The following is a 20,587-nucleotide window of genomic DNA, read 5'->3' as shown; positions in this document are numbered from 1 at the left end:
AGCTGGTAAATAGCAATGTCAGAATTTAAAACCAGGTCTGTGGGACCCCAAAGCTCATGGGAGTGTGTTCGTTTTGTGAAAATTCAAGGAGCTGTGAATTTATGTGCATTTTTCTATGTGAATATTATACTAGAATAAAAAAAAATCCAAACCCATGGGGCTCTTCTATATCAGTTTGAAATCAATGTGTAAAAATTAGTAATATGGGGACAGAGTAATGCGTTATAGGCATGGGCCCTGATATTGCTGCCTTAGCTATTCAACACTGACAGGATTATTTGTAATGAATGGGTGAAACAGTAAATGTAATGGCTGGATCCTATATTAGGTCTCTCCCACTTCCACACCCATTCTCCGAGGACGTTCGACCACAGGAATAGCCTAAGTCACCGTTGTGTCTCATGCCTGTGTGGCTGAGGCCTCAACAATACAGGAGGAGGCCCAGAGCAGATTTTGAAATGATAATAAAAACAATATGTAATACTTCTTGCTTTATCGTATTTTTGTTTGGTTTTCTTTTTCTCCATGAAAAACATGGATAAGCAAATGGAATATCCAGAAGCGGATCTTCTACTTTGATGATCATTAAAGCTCTCACGCAGGCTTGATAATATTTTAAGAGAGCATATCTTTCATTTATCATGCCATACTGGGAAGTGCAAAATAATATTATCAATAGCCTAAACGATACATCATTAGGAAGGTAAGTTGACCTCAAAAAAGACAGCCTTGCCGTATGAATCATTTTGAAGTGAGAAATGGCTTATGGCGTATCCATGACGTGATTCAGCTTGATCAGCTTCATGCAGTGGCAGCATGAAATCAGATGAAAGGGAGATACTGCTCTGGGTGCCAGGAGCTGGGTTCTAGTCCTTCCACTAACGTGCTGTGTTATTTTGAACACGTCATTCAATGCATGTAGGTTTTCCTTCCCTTTTCAGTAAAACAAAGAAATGGAGCTAGACGATATCTAAAGTTTCTTCACAACCTGACACCCTACAACTTGGAAGTGGTTCAAAAAGTATTATATTGAATTCTCACCCGACTATGGCACCATACCAGACATAGAACGCCTTCCTTCAGAAAACAGTTCAGGCCACCTCCAGCCCCCACACAACTGTCAAGCTCGTTACAGGCCATGAACGTGACCATGATAACGTTAGCTCTGAAGGATCCTTACCTGGCCTGGGGCACCAGGAACAGGGTCAAAACGTGCAGGCCAAGAAAATGATGACTGACTTTGTAAGCCATTGACAAGATCTATAAACCCCAGAGCGATCTTTGCAACAAGGCTGTGTGGATCACTATCAGATGGAGAGAAAGCAACTCTCCTCTAGAAAACAGAAAATTCCATTTGATTGCATAGTCAAAAGTAGAAAATACGGTGGATAGAAGCTAGGTCCTACAGAGAGGCTCGCATTAGCTTTGCACCACAACCACACGAAGAAGCCTTAGTTTCCTGTTCAGTGGATTATTAATACAACAACGAGCATTCTTGTGAGGAATAAATGGGAAAAAAGTATTTAAAACACTTAGCACAGAACCTGGTACAAGGTAACAGCTCAATGGACGGTAGTTTTCCCACCCTGAAGCTCTCTCATCTCTGCAGAGGCATCCACTAAGAAGTTTCTAGTTTGTCTGAGGGACTATAATTTCCTACAGGGAAGGGACCATATGTCTCCCTTTTGTGGATTTCCAAGCCATGGGGACTCCGATGTTCAGGAAGGACCTGGTAAAGGAATGAATAATTTATAAGGCCACAGCACAATATAAAGCATGGCTTTGATCCAAGTAGAACCAAGTAGATCCATGGAGCCCATTTCTGCCGGAGAGTCATTTATTTTATAATTAACAAACATCAAGAAAGCGTTTGGCAGATTTTACTTTGAGACAAAGAAAAGGACAATTCTGTACAAGTCGGCTGACTCTGGGCAAGTTATTTAACCTCTTTGTGCCCCAGTTTCCTCTCCTGTAAAATGGAACAAATAACAGAAGCCTACTCATTGGTTTACATGTGAAGTGCTTACAGCCGTACCTGATATACGACAGTGTTCAGCTGTATTATTTTAAACCCCTCGTGAAATGTTCCATTAAGGGACATGTAGTGATCAGCGAAAATCCAGTCTCCATCACCTCCTGCACTGTCAGCAAGTCCTGTCTGACTGTCGTATCACCAGGGTACCTGTGTCTAGGTCGGGCCCAGGAACCTGCATTCTAACTGCACTTCTGAGTGAGTCTGGTGCAGGCTGTTACTGAGCTGCACGTTGAAGACATGGGCCATGTTCTGGGTGATTCCCCTCTCCCTCCAAGAGAGGGATTTATGGTTTGGGTAAAAACCATTAAGAACACTTTGGTTTTTTCATTGGTTTCAGTTTGAGTTTCTGTCTCCTGCAATACAAAGCAAAACCATCAAGAGCCTCGCAGCTTTAGTCTTCGCTGCCCATGTGAGGAGGAGCGCCCCTGACAACGTGAGAGCTGAAGAACCGAAACCGAGGGAGAGACGAGGAAGGGCAAACCCACAGAGAACACAATTTTCCTTTCCTTCTTTTTGGAAAGAATCCTCACTCCAGAGAGACGTGTGAAACACGTGACAAGTAGAAAAAGTACAAGGCAGATGTTCACCTAGAGAGAGCTCGCCTACCACACGTGGTCATAACGGAACTCAAAGGGCCCAGCACCTTCAGTCCAGAACTTAGGGAAAATAAGAAACCTGAAATGAAACTTCAAAGGGGCTCATGCACACTGTGGGTAGTAAATCTTAAAGTACAATGATCTCATAAATTAAAAAGAAATAACGAGCTGAGGTAGCCTAATACCAAACCTAAAACCAAACTCACTGCCACTGAGTCAATTCTGACTCATAGCAACCGTACGGTACAGAGTAGAACTGCCCCATAGGGTTTCCAAGGAGCATCTGGTGGATTTGAACTGCCAATCTTTGGGTTGGCAGCCAAGCTCTTAACCACTATGCCATATAAATTAAAAAGATAGAATGAGCTGAGGCAGCCTGATACACACGATAAAATGAACCATGCTGTCAAAACTCTCAGGAAGTCAATGGGGTACAAACCTTATTCTGGGGGATGGGTTTGAAACCATGCAAAATGGGTAAAGTGTTTAACACCCTGAGAGCAGAGCCATGATCACGATGGACAACCACCCAGGTAGACATGTCCATATTTCCTGCCTGTTCTGAGCAGTATCTAATGCAACACAACTACTTAATAAGTGTTAATTGGGATTAGCATAACCAGCTCACAAGTCATACTAAATAAAAACACAATGACATTGCACACCCCCAAAAAGTACTTTAAAAATAGCATCTATAAATCCTAGATACATGCCCGAAAGACTTGAAAGCAGCAACTCAAACAAAAACCTGTACAGCAATCTTTATGGCAGCACTTTTCACAGCAGCCAATAGGTGTGCACTGTGATGGATCACTTTTGTGTGGTCTTTCTAGCCGTGGTTTTGTAACTGCCCATCAAGTGATAGGGTAATTGTGGCCCACCAAAGGGATGTGTCAGTTTTGCCATCTTGCTGGGCCTGAAATGAGCCAACTCAGAGGTGGCAAAAGCCTACTACCAACGAAGAACAGCCAGGAGCCAGCAGATTCTTTGGATCTGAGATCCCTTTGTTGAGAAGTTCCTGGAAGCAGGCGAATGAGAGAGTGAGCTGTAACCCTGAAAACAGTAAGAAGTAGTGGCAGCAGACACCCAACAGCAGAAGACAGCACTGTGGGGTTCCCGGCCCACAGAGAGAGAAAGCTGAGTGCCTCTTAGCAGAGGCCTAGCGCCAGGGAGAGGCATGCCTGTGAGCACAGCTGGGAAGAGGCTGTCCTGATGGAAGAACTGTATCCTTGAGTGTTCCAGAGCATGAACTGTAACCTGTTACTTCCCTGATAAACCCCATAATCATGAGTATGGTCTGCGAGTTCTATGTGGCCATTGCAACGAATTATCCAGCCCAGCAGAGTAGTAGAGAGGGCCATGGGAGGGACGGTTGGTGTCAGAACTGATAAAGATGGCAGAGAGAGAAGGCATGCCTGACCCTCACTTCCTAGGAATCAGCCTTGGACTGTTGATTTTGATTCTCCTTCCCCATTATGAAATTAGAGGTCATATGCCAGCCCCATGCCATTTTTACAAGATGGAAACAACTGAAATGTCCATTAACAGAGGAATGGATCAACAAAATGCACACTGCACAACGGAGTATTATTCAACCATAAAGAGAAATGAAGTCCTGATACATCCTACCACATGGATGAACCTTGAAAACATCAAGTTGAGTGAAATAAGGCAGACACAGAAGGACAAATGCTGTATGATCCACTCCTATGAAATAAACAAATACACAGAAACCAAGCTTGTCAGTGATCACTGGAGATGGGAGGGAGGGGAAGGGGGGTTACTGTTGAGGGCACAGAGTTTAGGTTAATGGTGGTGGAATCATCTGGAAAAGGAGAGTGATCATGGCTGGACAACATGAAGAATGTAATCAGTGTCACTGAGTTATACACAGAGAAATCACGGTATCGGCAAAGGTTTTGTTATATACGTTTGTACCACAATTAAAAAAAAATTAACGATAGCATCAAGTTTTGAGGTTCTAAGGGAGGTAATATATATATATACCAGCCGAGTGCTTAATCACTGCGCCACTGGGGCTCCTCACAAATATATATTTAAAAAAAAAATACTTGCTGCTGTCAAGACAATTCCAACTCACAGCAACCCGATGGGGTTTCCAAGAAGCAGCTGGTGGATTCGAACTGCTAATCTTTTGATGAGTGGTCAAGCTCTTACCCCCTAGGCCACCAGGACAAAAAGAAAAAAAGAAAGATAAAAATCCAAGACCATCAAGACATTCTTGAAGAACCAGGTGGATGAATATGCCCTACTTACTTTAAAGCTGTAATAATTACAGTGTAGGGTTGGATTGGAGTCCCTGGGTGACAGGAATGGTTAAGCGCTTGACTACTAACTGAAAGGTTGGCAGTTCGAACCTGCCCAGCGGTGCCTTAGAAGACAGGCCTGGTGATCTGCTTCCAAAAGGTCACAGCCTTGAAAATTCTATGGAGCAGTTCTACTCTGAACACGTGGAGTCGCCATGAATCAGAATAGACTTCTTGGCAACTAACAACAACAACAACAGTTGTAGCAGGGATTGGCAAGCAGAGCAATGGAACAGAACAGAGAGCTGAGAAACAGACAGAGGACACATGGACACTTGATCTGTGACACAGGGATGGGTCCAGATTATATGGGAAAGACAGCCATTTCAACGAGTGCCTGGAAAACCAGATATCTATTTAAACAAAAAATGAAATAATCCCTGCCTTACACCCTTCACAAATATCAGTTCCAGGAGAATAAAAGACCAAAATACAAAAGGCAAAACTAGAAAGCTTCTACAGAAGAACACAGAATATTTTCATGAACCTGGGGCAGGGAGGAATGTCTTAAACAAGATACAAAAGTATTAAACAAAAAGATTGATAATTTCGACAATATTACAGTTAAAAACCTAAACAGAGTAGAAAGACAAATCACAAATTGAGAGAAGATATTTGCAACACGTATAATCCACGAAATACTCACAGGAGAGCATATAAAGGCCTCCTGGCAATCAGTAACAAATCAGTGAGAAATCCAATAGAAAACTGGGGAAACACTGAATAAACACGTAACAAAAGGATATCCAAATGACTAATAAACCTTACTAGTAATTGGGGAATAGCAAATTAAAACCTAAACGAAACATCATTTCATATTCAGACTGGCAAAAATTAAAAAGTCTGACAGTGTCAAGTTTTGGTGAGATGGGGAACAATCAGGGCCCTCACAGACCGTTAGAGGGAGTACAAACTGGTACAGCCACTTTGGAAAGCAGTTAGGAATTATAGCGTAAAGTTAAACATAGACAAACCCTATGACCCAACAATCCACTTCCCAGATACACCCTAGAGAAGCTTTTGCACATATATACCAGGAGACTTGTAGTACATCCATACATAGGAATACTAAACAACAACAACAACAACAAAACGAACAGAACATCACCACAGGCAGCAACATGGCTGAGTCTCACAATCACACTGTTGAAAAAAGAAACAATAATAATAGATACAGTTCTGTTTATACAGTTCAAATGCTTGCAAAACAAAATGATATCATTTAAGGACACATACCTGAACTCACTATAGAAAGAAAAGGGGCAGGCCGGGGGTGCTCTCGAAGGTTCTAGGGTAACGCTTTACTTCTTACTCTGGGTGGAGGTTACATGAGGGTCCATTTGCTCATTATTCTTGAAACTGTATATATCTATTTTATATACTCTTCTGTAAGTATGCTTTAATCCATAATCTCTGATTACTCTTTTAAGAAACTACAATGCCGTTGTCCTAAATAGGAAAGAGGCCTACTTTTTAAAAACATGTATGTATTTTTTATTGTGGTAAATATATTGGTAATAAAATATTTGCCATTTCAACAATCTTTGCATGTACAGTTCAAAGCTCAGTGTTCAAAAAGGAAAGCACGGCACAATCAAATTTTCAAATTTACAAATTCAAAGACATGTTTCAGAAGCTAACCCATCAAAGACAACAAGAATCTGTTCAATTATGACAAAACCCAAAACCCACTGCATCAATTACGACAAGGAGTCCAAATAAAAGCAACAACTGCTTACCAAAACTGGACTTTACTATCACCTTTTATAAAAGTTAAAAGATGAAGGCTGGTAATTAAAAGAAGACATACTTTTGGGGTACACTGTACATCAGAAGAATTACCATAAAAAAATTCGGAGAGAAATAAGAAATTCAGAACAGAGAAAATACATCCATGATCATCTTTTAGTTGTACTTTAAAAATAGGCTGTAAAATGTAAAGATAGTATATACAATAATACTTTATATTTAATAGTTATTTTAGATTTCTTCATATTTTGCCTTAAAAAAAGAATGAAGGGTCCTTACCCAAACCTGAGACTTTCTACTCTGACTGTACCTGAGTATAGGACTAAAACAGAAACTACAAATTGTTTCCCCAAATGTGTAAACTCACGCTCTCTGACAGCAGATAGATTTCTGCCCTGCTGGAGGTTTCTGAAAATGGTTCTGCATTTGTTTTTACTAGGAAGCCACTTAAATCTCACCCACTTGTTTAGCTGCAAGGATTGAAACAAAATGTTTGCTGGCAAAACAAATACTGGTTTTAAAATTCTCCGCTTGGGCTGCTGGATAAAACACTTGTTTACTGAAACAAATGTTTTATTTGGAAAACGCCTGCCAGTGTGGACACTTTCCAAGAAACATACCAGGGTGTACTAGGGAGGTGATGTCACACCCTTGATGGGAGCTGGCATTTTAGGGTAACTTCGTGAAGTTTACTTTCAGAGAACAGAACAACGGGAAAACAAAACCGTGAAAAAAATCAACCCCCCAAGGCCTACAATGCTCTTTACAAAAACTGAAAAACCTGTTGCCATCAAGTCAATTCTTCCTCGTGGTTAGCCCACATATGTCAGGTGGAACTGTACTCCATAACGTTTTCAAAGGTATGATCTTTTGGATGCAGATCCCCTTTCTTCTAAGGCACCTCTGATGAGTTCGGACTACCAAACTTTCAGTTAGTAGTTAAGCTCTTAAACATTTGTGACACCCAGGGACTCCTTACTGAGAATAAATAAAATGCTCTTATGGGCTCATTAAACAGGTCAGTTCTATTCTCCCAAAGCTAATTATATAATCAAACAAGTTTCATAAATGACATTCTTATAGTAATAATAATAATTTACTTTAGAGCCAAGCCTCTCCCCTTAGACTTATTCCATGCCTTCTAGCTTCGCACAGGTGACAACGGCATGAAAAACTATTTCTAAATCTTACTAAGATAACACTATTAACCATAAAATTGGAGTCAGCATAAGGCAAATCTAACTAGAAATCCATCTAAGAAGACTTACTTTCTTAATTACCAAAAGGAAACTTCATAAAAGATAACCTTGGGACTCTGTGGTTAGCTTCATATGGAGGCTCCAGTAAACACACGGTATTTGACCAAATCAGGTTCCCTTGGGTAAAGTTTAAGAATCTTCATCAATAGTTTCCTGCTTTTTTTTTTTAACGTTAGGCTCTAGAGAATAAAATGGCTCATAGTAACGAGTCACAGTAAAGGTCTCCAAACTTTTTAAAAGAGCATCACCCCATCTTTAAAAAACATTGGGTATATACCCAAGATTATGCACATTTTTATTTATAAATTATACAATACTATTATACATCATGGAAACCCTGGTGGTGTAGTGGTCAGGAGCTGCTAACCAAAAGGTCGGCAGTTCGAATTCACCAGGAGCTCCCTGGAAACCCTACGGGGCAGTTCTACTCTGTCCTATAGGGTCACTAAGAGTCAGAATCAACTTGATGGCAACAGGTTTACTATACATTATAAGGAGCCCTGGTGGTGCAACGGTTAAGTGCCTGCCTGGTAACTGAAAGGCTAACCACTGGAATCCACCCAGTAGCTCCGCAGGAGAAAGACCTGGCAATCTGCTTCCATAAAGATTACAGCCAAGAAAACCCTATGGGGCAGTTCTACTCTGTCACATGGGGCCAGAGTGAGTCAGAATTGACTCCACAGCACCCAACAACAACAAACAACAACTTTGCATTATAAAATATATGCAAAAATAGACAACGCCAAAGGACAAAGTAAAAATACAAACAGAGGTTCTATTATTTTCTCCCCACGTTCCCGTGGATTGCCCTGAAGGCTGCCATGGCTGAATGCACCTCGCTCCCTTCTCCTTCCTTCTCTGGCTTCTGAGGCCTCAGGCATGCAGGAGCCAGACCAGGAACGGTGAAGTGGATGTGGGGGAGGAGTATTGAGGTGGTAGCAGGGCCTTAGTTTTGGTCATGCCTACAACTCAAAAGAATGTTTATTTTTAATTCCAAAGGAAAGAGGAGCCCTTTCTACTGCTTTCCCAAAATGCTAAATACCCATCACCTGTTCCGTTCTGGCCCTGTCTCACACACGCAGAGCTGGAGAGCTGAACCACCTGAACACAGGCGTTCTCTACAACCTGCTCGTTCGGTCAGTGGTTGCCAGAGCCTTTGTGTGGTGCCTTAACAAACAGACTGTGTTTTCATTCGTTTTATGGCCTCAGGTAAAACACAAGTCCAACTTAAAATACTCCTTTTCAAAGCTGTTTTCAAAGTTGTTTTCGTCACAACCCCCCCACCGCCCCCAGGCTCAAGAGCATCAATTCTAGGGAAAAGTGACAGGAAATCATAAAAAGATTAACAGCTCCACATCAAGGAGCACCTCGGCTGCCTCTGCCGAGAGTGTCAAATGGGAGGCTGGCTGAGCCCCAAGGTAATCAAAGTAAAACACACATGAGTTCGAGGGCTAAGCTGACATTTCAGGAGGCAAAAGGTCCTGTTAAATGCAGGAATTACAAAGCAAAGGGGCACAGCTAGAGCACAATGTATTTCTGTACTAACATGCCATACCGAAGTTCCCTAATTTCATTATCACAGAGGTTCACCAAAAAAATAGGCTCGTGTGGACTGCCAGATTGTTGGATCTTAAAAGCTAGTATATTTTTCTAGTAACATGTAAGAGCAGAACTTTAAAATTAAAGCTCAAGTTAAGGTATGTGAGACTTCCAGGACCACTGCTGCCTGTATTTTCCATCATTGTGGTGAAGGAATATGACTCACCTGCCCATTTCATTGGCCATCCAGTCAAAGCTCACAACTATCCTACACTGGGAAGGACAGACATATTCTGGAACTGCAACATAAAAGAGAGGATTCACACCCTTCAAATCACTACAGGGACTGTATCTTACTCAAAATAACTCTTTGACTCCCAAATTAATCCTTCAGAGAGAGCGCTCATCTGAAATACTGTATTTCAACATTATGACGATACAAAGCACGCAAAATCTACATAAAGTCTGCTTCTCAACAGAAACCAGGAAACAATATTGGGGGAGGGGGCGGTGGTGAGCAAGGGCAGGATTGCAAATATTCACACAGGATAAACTATCCAACCGCCCTCCCCGAGTTCTTTGAGAAACTCTGAACGGCCTGTGCCTGGTGTGGCTCCATGGTGGGAAAGCTTCCATTCGCAATTAAGTCCTATAATGAGATCCTGACTTTAAACAATGAAGCCTACCAAACACACAGAAATGTGTACTATGGATATTCCTGCTTAAAAGCATTCATTTTAGTTCCAACACTGACACTCTTTCAAAACTCTTTTCTCAAGGCCCTGAACATTACCCACATATATATAGGAGCCCTGGCGGTACAGTGGTTAAAGCACTCGGCTGCTAAACAACAGGTCAGTGGTTTGAACCCTGCAACGGTTCCTCAGGAGAAGGATGGGGCAGTCTGCTTCCATAAAGATTACAGCCTTGGAAACCCTATGGGGCAGTTCTACTCTGTCCTATAGGGTCACTATGAGTTGAAATCAACTTGATGGGCAATGGGTGGTGGTGGATATAAAAGTTGCCAGACAGGTTTTAACACATCTTTTCAAGACTGATAAGCGAAAGTTTACTAAGGCAGTTTTAAATAAGATAAAGGCAGAACTACTCTTTAAGTTTTCTCAAATTCAGCAGCACTATTAATGGAAGGTTGTTAAGTCAGCTATGGAATTCCAAAGCCAGGACAGGTAAGTGAAGGAACCTCTCCTTTGGTCAAACAGGAACCCACAACCCCTATGGGAGTGTAGCTGACATCCTGTTGGACTGACTACCTCCAAACCTGTTCTGTGGGTATTATGAATGACTGAGTGCAAACAGAAAATGATTGTGAAAATAAGTTTTCTAATGTACCAAAAAAAAAAAAGTGAACTGTGAATAGATTTGGGGATCGTTTACATGATAAAAAAAAAAAAAAAAGGAATTTACAATTTTTGACTGTTGATACACATTATTTTCATAAATAATAATGTGTTTTACTAGGAAAACTAGGATAACAGCAGTGAACATTCCCTACCCCTCAGTGTGCATCAAAATAATTTTTTCATATAGCACAGGAAAACAAACTCCAGAAACTCTAGGAAATTGCGCAAATTAAATTCTGTAAATTCACACTCGATCGAGTGCATTTTATACTCACAGCTTCGAGAAAACTTTAAGATTCTCTGGCCTGTTAAAGAAACTTCAAGCAAAAAATGGCCTTTCTCCTCTGGACTGATTAACTTCACTATTAACTATCATGAAAGCATATACTCAGGAAGCCCGTCCTACAGAGAGCTGTCTGCTTTCCCTCAGGAGAAAATATGAATGCTGTAGGTGTTTGCACTTAATACCATTGTCTTTAATTTACAGTTTTTCGTATAGCCTGGGTTTCATTTTCGGACATTTTGAGAATATTCCCTTATATTCTAAATGAACAGAGAATCCTAGCTTCTATCACCTTCCACTATTTGGTGGAGGGCGGGGGGAGACTCAATGACAAAATAACCTACCCCTGCCTTCAAGTGTTAGAGACCTAGAAAAATAGACAGTTTAGGTTCATTATGGGTGTGTAGAGGGGAGCGGAGAAGCTGCTGCCACAGCCTCCACCATCAATTTTAAACATTAGTTTCTGCCTTCTAGCCCACGAGACATGTAATAATACGGACATGTGAATTCGTCTTTTTAAAGTTTATAAACAAGAAGGGGAAAAGAAGAGCAAATGATCATTTGTAGCCAGATAATTGGCAGGAGGCTAATCAAAAGTTGGCTGTGACAAAATGAATGGCTGCCACTCAACAGGACAGGCCAGTGTGTTCTGATGAAGGGGGCATAAATATATAGATAAGCTACTCCTTGAAAAAGGTGCTAACAGTTGTCACCTTTCAGAAATCCAACCCCAAGTTTCTGGCCATCCCCTTTTCTCCAAACTAGAAGAGTGTGTTGTTGGACCTGACTTTGCCTTGCCTTACCTACTCAGCTCCTTTGAAGAGGATTGGACAAATAGTCTGCCCTCGAGAACACAGCCAAGTACCACACCCTGGGCCTGAGTATCCAAAGGTACAGGAAGTGGTCTGCCCAGAGCCCAGGCAATTGCATCACCCTCAATATGCTCTGGCATACAGAGTTTGAGTCACTTAGCACCACGCTCTGCTCTTTAAACCCCAGTCTCCTTCCCACCTAGCAGGGCAGATGACTCCTGACACATCCAGGCACTCTTCCTAACCAATGCTAAATTTGGAAAGCAGCAGTCATTTGGATAAAAACAACTTCAAGCACTGCCTATCCACGACTGTCCATCAGATACAAAAGTTAAAGAAAAAAAAAAAAAGCCAGGTTGAATTTAACCTGATATGCAAAGGAAGAATTCTATCACTCTCCCTATGCGAAATATGGGAGGCCTCGGAGAGAGGGCTTAGAGTACCCAACAAATTGGCTAAGGTACTGGTTCCCCAAAGTGACTCCATACCAAAGTAAACTGTAGAGTTTATTAAAAATATGGACTGCCAGCCCAGGAAATTCTGATTCAGTGCCTATGGGGTGGGGCCCCCTAATCTGATGAGCCAGGTTAGGGAGCCACTGGGTTAAGGCACTTTTGTGAGAACTGGGCTGACTCAGCAACTCTGCCCCAACTAAAACACCAGGAATGACTAGTCTATGCTCTATGAAGAAGGGGAAGAATTTTGAAAATGACATTTTAAGACAAATTCTAATTGTGAATGCTCCTTACAACTACTTTGCCACCAAGTTCAAAATGAGGCACTCGCTCCCACCTCTGACCAAAGATCACCTCTGTGTAGATGGTTCACATCTCTGCCTCCAGCCCCAACCCATCCATCTCCCCACACTACCTAAGGACAGCTAGCTGCCCATCACAGCTTCAAATTCTGTTTTTCAAATCAACTTTTCAACATTCCTTGAAGACTGGCTGCCTGTTCCGATTTCTGTTAATAGTGCTGCTCTTGTTGCTGTGTGCCTTCGAGTCAATTCCAAATTGCAGGGACCATACAGGACACAGAACTGTCCCATAGGGTTTCCGAGGATGTAATCTTTACGGAAGCAGACTGCCACATCTTTCTCCTGTGGTACGGCTGGTGGGATTCGAACTGCCAACCTTTCGGTTAGCAGCCAAGCACTGTGCTAGCAGGGCTCCTTTCTTTTAATAGACCCATTGGCATCAAGTCGATTTCGACTCATAGCAACCCAATAGGACTGAGTAGAACTGCCCAATAGGGTTTCCAAAGCTGTAATCTTTACAGAAGCAGACTGCCACATCTTTCTCCCGAGGAGCGTGGGTTCGAACTGCGACCTCTCAGTTAGCAGCCAAGCACTTAAACCACTGTGCCACCAAGGTTCCATCTTTTAATAGTCCGACCTCACAAATCATTTAGACTTCAAACCTCAGGCATCTTAGATCTTCAAGTCCGTGCTTTCCTTGTATAAACGCTATAAAATATTGTCAATTTTTCTTTTAAACAATTCACAAAACGTTACCTTCCAACAAACTCCCATTGATATGACCCTGATCCAGACCCTCTTGGGTCTCTGCAATAGCCACTCATGGTCCCTAAATTACTATTTCAATCTCATCTATAACATTAAGCCAGTTGCTATTAAGTCAACTCTGACTCGTGGCGACCCCATGTGTGTCAGTGTAGAACTGTGCTCTCTAGGGTTTTCAATGGCTGATTTTTTAGAAGTAGGTTGCCAGGCCTTTCTTCTGAGGTGCCTCCCCAAATTCAACTTTGGCAAGTCATTTTCCCCTGCTCGAAACCCTTTCATTGTTCCCCATTACCTACAGATAACGTCCTAACATCTTTGCAGACATTCATGGTCCCTGATGGGTCTGACCCTAACCCATCATTCAAATAACCAATTTTGATCCAAAGCTCACCTACTCAACGTCCCCAAATGTGCCCTATAATTCCTGCCTCTTCGCTTATATTACTTCAACCACCAGGAATGCAGTGCACTCTCCAGCTACAATAACCCTGGACACCCCTGATGACCTAAGTTCGCATCCTACTCACTCCCTCTGTGGCACTTCCTGATGGCTGCCACCTGACAGCCACCCTCCCAGAACTTACAACAACCTTCCCCTTCACCTTTTCTCACACCTTCTTTTCTCACCCCTTGCAGAGCTGACCTCAGTTCCTGACACTCCAGAGAGCCCTTGAGGCCCAGCCTCCTTTGCTCTTCACCACTCCTGTGAGTTCCTGGGACACTTAATGTCCTTGATGGTCAGTCATACGTTGGCTGCCTGGCTACAGCTCCCTAAAAAAAGCACACCTTTTATTCTTATATAGAAGCAACACAGGCTTGTTGCTAATATTTTGGAGAATAAATAGAAGCAAAAGGAAAAATGTTTTAAAAAATCTCTTACCTGCCATCTTGCCTGCCAATCTTGGGATCTGTCAGTCTTTGCAGCCTATGAACAAGAGCCCTGCTGTCTGACCTCCTGATCTTGGATTCACCAGCCCCTGCAACTATGCGTATCAGGAAAAGCCTCCAGCATGACTGTCGTGGATTTAATTGTGTCCTCCCAAAATACACATCAACTTGGTTAGGCCATGATTCCCAGTTTTGTATGGTTGTCCATTTTGTGATTTTAATTTTATGTTAAAGAGGATTAGGGTGGGATTGTAACACCTTACTAAGGTCACACTCCTGATAGAATGTAAAGGAAGTTTCCCTGGAGTGTGGCCTGCATCACCTTTTATCTTTCAAGAGATAAAAGGAAAGGGAAGCAAGCACAGAGTAGAGACCTCATACCACCAAGAAAACAGTGCTCTGACCAGAGAGCATCCTTTGGACCTGGGGTTCCTTTGTGGAGAAGCTCCTAGTCCAGGGCAAGATTGAGGACAAGGACCTTCCTCCAGAGCTGACAGAGACAGAAAGCCTTCCCCTGGAGCTGACACCCTGAATTTGGACTTCCAGCCTACTAGACTGTGAGAAAATAAATTTCTCCTTATTAAAGCCAAAAAAAAAAAAAAAACTCATTATTCCATTCCTTATCTCATTGTAACTCTTATACACAAATCCATCATCTTTTCTTACGCATATAGCACGTATTTTTACTTGTGTTTTTATTTAACTCCTGAACAATTAAACTTCTTACACTTTTCATCTAGTTCTCCCCTCAAAGAGACCATATTAGATTTGACTGTAATTTCCACAGTGCTTAACACATTTCTGCACACAGAGTACCCACTGCTACAGAGTTGAGTCTAACTCATAGCAACCCTATAGGGAGAGAAGAACTGTCCCATAGGGTTTCCAAGGAGTGCCTGGTGGATTTGAACCGCTGACCTTTTGGTTAGCAGCTGAGCTCTTAACCACTGCTCCAGCAAGGCTCTGCACACAGAGTACGTGGCTACGATGTTTAAAACACACGTTCATTCAAAAAACATTTTCAGGGTGCCAGTAAATGGCTACAAATGCACTGTCTAAAACAAACTATGTGAAAACTCGCTACGCATACATGGTTTCTTGAAAAGTGCTGAAAAATTTTTACATGTCAAACATTTTAAATATACAAAAACACTTGACAAGTTTAAGAACTTAAACTTTATTAATCCTTTCTAAATGGATATCCATTCCTTAATTTGCTTTATAAACCTGATTTATCTCTACAGTGCAGATCACTCTATAGTTAAATATTTAATCCTGAGATGAGATTTAGGGGAGGGGAGAAGCTGTGGAAAGAAAAGGAAGTTTGCTACTTCATTTTACTTAAAATTTCAATTAATTTACACAGCAATGATTGTGTCTGAACCAAAATTTTAAAGTCAAATTATCTCACAAAAAAGGAATCTATGTTCCTCAGCAATGTGACAAAATCTAAGACCATGAATGTGTTAATTTTTTTTTCAAGTTTCCAGAAAACTTGTGTATAACTCTGCCATTTTCATTCAGAATGCAACACTCTTCAACTCAAGGAGTTTGTCAACTCCCAACTATAGCTGTATTACAGTTTATGCAAATGGCATAAAATGGGGGGGAGAGATACAGGGGGAGGGGCCGGAGGAGGGAGTGGGACTCTTGACAGTTGTAGTGAGGATCCTGGATCTAGAAGGTAAGGTCAAAAGGTCCTGTCTACTATCCCAGAAGAGTAAGCATTACTGTTATTCCCATTTTATGAATGAGACAACTCTGCAGAGCCCGCCTATTGTTGCCAAAAAAACGTGAACTGGGAATGTCTGTATCTGTTGCTTTCCAGTAGACTCACAGCAACCCTCTAGGACAGAGGAGAACTGCCTCACAGGGCTTCCAGGGAGTGCCTGGTGGATTCAAACTGCTGACCTTTTGGTTAGCAGCTGAGCTCTTAACTGGTGCACCACGAGGGCTCCAAGGGATGATTAGGTCTTTAAGAAGTTTTCACAACAAAATAACCTCTTTTATATATTTGGAACGTGATTCAATTAATAAAACTGCACTTTATCAGTTTTTACCTCCTAGGAATATATACTTTTAAAGGAAAACGCCATCTTAATTTAGGTTTCTTTATCCAGGGTGCCTTGGAAACAGAAATTTACCTTAATTCCCACAGCAGTTTTTCAGACAACCTTAAGATGTCTTTAAGGACAGCAAACTTATTTTTGCTTCTGAATACAACCACAACCGTTGTTCATTTCTCCTGAGTTTGTGGCTTCACTGCTCTTGGAGCCTTGTTTTGACCGCCCTGCCCAGCACCCTGGGACCAGGTTCCACTGCCCAGAACCAGGCCGAAGAAACACACACACACCCGTTCCCATCAAGTGGATTCCGACTCATAGTGACCCTATAGGACAGAGTAGAACTGCCCCATAGTTTCCAAGGAGCGCCTGGTGGATTCAAACTGCTGACCATTTGGTTAGCAGCCATAGCTCCTAACCACTGTACCACCAGGGTTTCCTGGTGGAAACCCTGGCAGAAGGAAAAAAGGACAAAAGCCAAGAAGGGTGCTCAACAAGAGTTTTGGCTACAAACTCAACAAGCCTAAGCTTTTCCTTTGCAGGCACATCTTCTGTTTGTTTTTACTTCGTCTCACCAGCATTCAAACACAAGTCCCATCACTTTTCAATCCCGAATCCGCCCTTTCCTAATCACGTGCTTAGGGTGTGCGGTGCCACTGTACTCAGGAGGGAACTGAGCCAGTCTCCCTTTTGCTTTGAGGAAGGCTGACTTCTTCTTCTTAATAAAAGCCTTTTCATGCCTGCTGTCCAGGCATTCCCCAAATACAAAACTGTCACTGTCCCCTGCTCCTTCCAACTCTAGGATATCAACTTCAAACCTTTGTACCAACTAAGTCAGCGTTTGTTAAGAACTTTGGTAAATTCATAGCAGCCCAGGCCTGCGTTTGGAAGACTCAAACCCTAAAGCAAAATGTTTATATTCTCTGAAATGGTAAAACACAAACGCAACCAGAGGGAAAATCCACCTTATCTTTCCTTTCACGTGTGGATTCAGTGATGAGAAAAGTTAATCCACCTCCTAGCACAACTGCGACCTCCTCCGCGGCCAAGCTCACCTAGAACATTCGCCGCATCACTGCATCCAAGCTAAACTCGGTTACTGAGGCAACTAAGTTTTTCTTCCCAGAGGGTCACAGGGAAACACATCCCTCGGGATGCCCTGGTAACCGTCCACCGATAATGCCGGCGAACCACAACAGAAAACCACTCGCTTTCCAAGGCTGGAGCTGGCCGCTTGGCCCGGAGACAGTGGGTGTGGGGCGTGTGTGGGGGGTGCGCAGCGTCCAGTTACATTCCTGACCCACTTTCGCATCCCTCCTCCCCCTGCTCTTCCTCCTCCTCCTCCCGGCCTGCGGCGAGGGCCAGCACCCCCTTCTCCGCGGCGGGCGGGGCGCACGGGCGGCGGGCCCGCCCGCCCCGGAGCTGTCCTGCGCGGCCCCTCCGCGTCACATGGACTCGTGAGCACCTGTTGGCGCCCTCAGTCCCCTCAGTCGCCCATCAGCGAAGCCCCCACCCCCCGCGAGGGGATGCAACCCGCGACCCGGCCAAGTCCTGCACACCCCGCTTTTCTCGGGGAGGGGCGGGGGGACTGGTGGCGACTAGGTGGAGGGACCCCGCCGCCCCCCTCCCCAGTCGGCGCCTCTGGAAACCTGGGCTCGTCCTGCTCGCCCGCGACGCGCGGGCTGGGGCGCCGGGTAGGATGCTGCTGAATCGGGGCCGACCAGCGGGCCGGGGCTCAGGGGCGAGGGCAGGTAGCGGGGCGCGGACGGCGGGGGTGTGTGCAGGGCCTCCGGGTCCAGGAAGGGGGAGGGAGGCGGCCGTCGCAGCTGCAACTTCGGAACGTGCAGAGCAACTCAGCAACTTTGCGGCGCCGCCCCTCCCCCGCGCCATCCCGGCCGGGCCTGGGGCTGCGCTCGGCGGCGCTGGGGGAGGACCGGCGCCTGCGGCCGCGGGGAGGGGGCCCGGAGGCCTGGAGAGGCGCGGGGGCGCGCCCCCACGCGCTCGGGTGTGGCAGGGCGCCCTGCCCGCCCCTCGCGGCCCCCTAGCCGGGCTGAGCGCGAGGAAAGGGGCGGGGAGGATGGCGGCGGAGCCATGGAAACTGCTGTGGATAAATAAGGAGAGGGCCGCGCGCGGGGCCGTTCCCAGGCTGCCAGCATCTCTGGGCGGATGCGTCGCCCTAGGGAAGCGCGGCTGCGTTCGCACAAGTTGTTCTGTCCGAGCCACCGGCGGCTGCACCCCTCCCGCCCCACAACCCGGGCCGGGAAGAGGGCTCCGACGGCCTCCCCGCCCTCCTGCACGCGGCTGCCCTCGGGGGACTCCTTCCCGGCCCCGAGGCTGCGAGAGGGGCCGGACCTGGCCGGGGAGGAGGCCAGTTGTGTAAGACCTACCCCCGCTGGAGGGCGGAGATGGTTCCGAGTGTGGGGCAGAAGCGACTGTAGGGGTGACCCCGGCCTCGCGGGTCATCGGGCATTTCCTGGCCCAGTGGACTGCACGAGGCCCTGGCCGGTCCCACCAGCCTGGAGAGCCTGGAAAAACCCCGAGATAACATCCAGGAAGATGGATCCGTCTAGTTCCGATTTTCAGAAATGTTAAGAGAATAAACCCAGGCCTAATTTTATGAGGGTGCGCCGGCAGGAGAACCTGGCTGGACTCTATGTCCCCAAAGTCATTCTCACATCCTGGGGAGTCGGATCGGCAAGGTGGAAGAAGGATGGAATCGGGTGCTAGGCCCGTGGACTCATGCACAAAGAGCTTGAAGAGCCCACGCCATTAACCTTGCGGGTTCCCTGGAAGCAGATCTACTAATCCTCCAAGCTTCCCCCAAAGCTCACTGCATCTGACTCACTAGAGTTACAGAGCCTATACACCCAAGTATATTGCCCGTAAAGTGCTGGAGACTTAAACGGTGGTGTTATGAAGTTGAGTCACTCCAGGGTGTGGAATCTTAAGATGCAAAGGGGTTATTTCAAGAGAAAGCAAATTACCTGCAAGAGAAGCCTGTCAGCCGTCTAATGGTTTAATTACATGCCGTGTTAATTTAAAGAGCACCACATGCCCGTTGAGGATAGCTGGGCAGTTATGTTCTGAGGTGTACCTGGAAATTAGCTTTTAATTGGACAAGGCCAATATATTTCACACCAAAAAAGGGTGATGGGTCCTTTTATTATTATTATTATTTAAAAAAGTATTGGTTTTATTACTTACTAGGAAAAAATAACCTTCCACCCTCTTTCTCTGAGACAATTGTGAAAGATCCAGGCTAGAGCAAAGCTTTCCAGGGAGTGTTGTTCTAAAGAGCATTAGGACTTCAGGGTGTAGATGTTACTCTAAAAAAGGTTTCTGTGGCCATATTCCACATTTCATCAATTCCAAGCCGCACATATTTTTTAATTTTACTGTCTCTGATGCCTTGTATTTATTTGATGGCGACCTTAGCATTGAGTCATAGTTTAATTGGCAATGTTTTTCTTTCTTAGTGGTTCATAAAATAAGGAAGTTTGAGAAATGCTGAGTTAAACAAGTTAAATCAAATCTATTTGTGTGTTATACAACAAATAACTTGTATATACAAATTATTTACAGCAAGGCCTTTCAGCGTCTTCCATGTGTTTGTGAATCTCCAGGAAGAGGTTATAATACGTAGACGTTCCTAAATGTGCTTGTTCAGCCACTGGGGTTTGTGAGGATTATTGTTTTGGACTAGTATTCCTTTTGGGAAATGCTGCTTTAGGGTTATGCCAGATTTGAACACAGTTAAGGGAAATGTTCCCCCTTCGAAATGGTATCCGAGTGTGGTTGGGAATCATTCAGTGGAACAGTTTAGATGTCATTAAAAAGAGAGAATGACTATTTCAGGAAATATTCAAAGGCAGCATGGTTCACATTCTGCTGTGGTGGAAACTGAGTCAGGATCTTCTTTAGGGGACTGGCTCCAGTGAACATTTATTATTATATAAGAAAATTCATGTATCTGAGCCATACAGTTGCTGTTACCCTGCCTCCTGCATAACCAAGTTACTTCAAAAAATTTCCCCCAAAGATAGTTATGGAATATTAAAGAGCAGTGGTGGGTTCGTGGAAGTGTACTTCTAATGAAAAATAAAACAGAAAAAGCAAGAAAAGGACCTACAAAATGTTGCCAAGAGGTAAAATT

General features: G+C 44.1%; 1 protein-coding gene across 1 annotated transcript in view; it reads right to left on the bottom strand.

The window, feature by feature from the left end:
* The window catches only part of RREB1 (ras responsive element binding protein 1), a 190,340-nt gene extending 172,107 nt beyond the window's left edge, over nt 1-18,233 (bottom strand). Inside the window, exon 1 of the mRNA XM_049883027.1 lies at nt 18,084-18,233. The gene's annotated coding sequence lies outside the window, so the exon portion shown is untranslated. The remainder of the gene's footprint in view (nt 1-18,083) is intronic.
* Nucleotides 18,234-20,587: the final 2,354 nt, after the last annotated feature.

Source organism: Elephas maximus, chromosome 1 (assembly GCF_024166365.1).
Source record: "Elephas maximus indicus isolate mEleMax1 chromosome 1, mEleMax1 primary haplotype, whole genome shotgun sequence".
NCBI classification, from domain to species: Eukaryota; Metazoa; Chordata; class Mammalia; order Proboscidea; family Elephantidae; genus Elephas; species Elephas maximus.
Note: the sequence above shows the minus strand (reverse complement) of the source record. Positions and strands in the feature narration are given on the sequence as shown.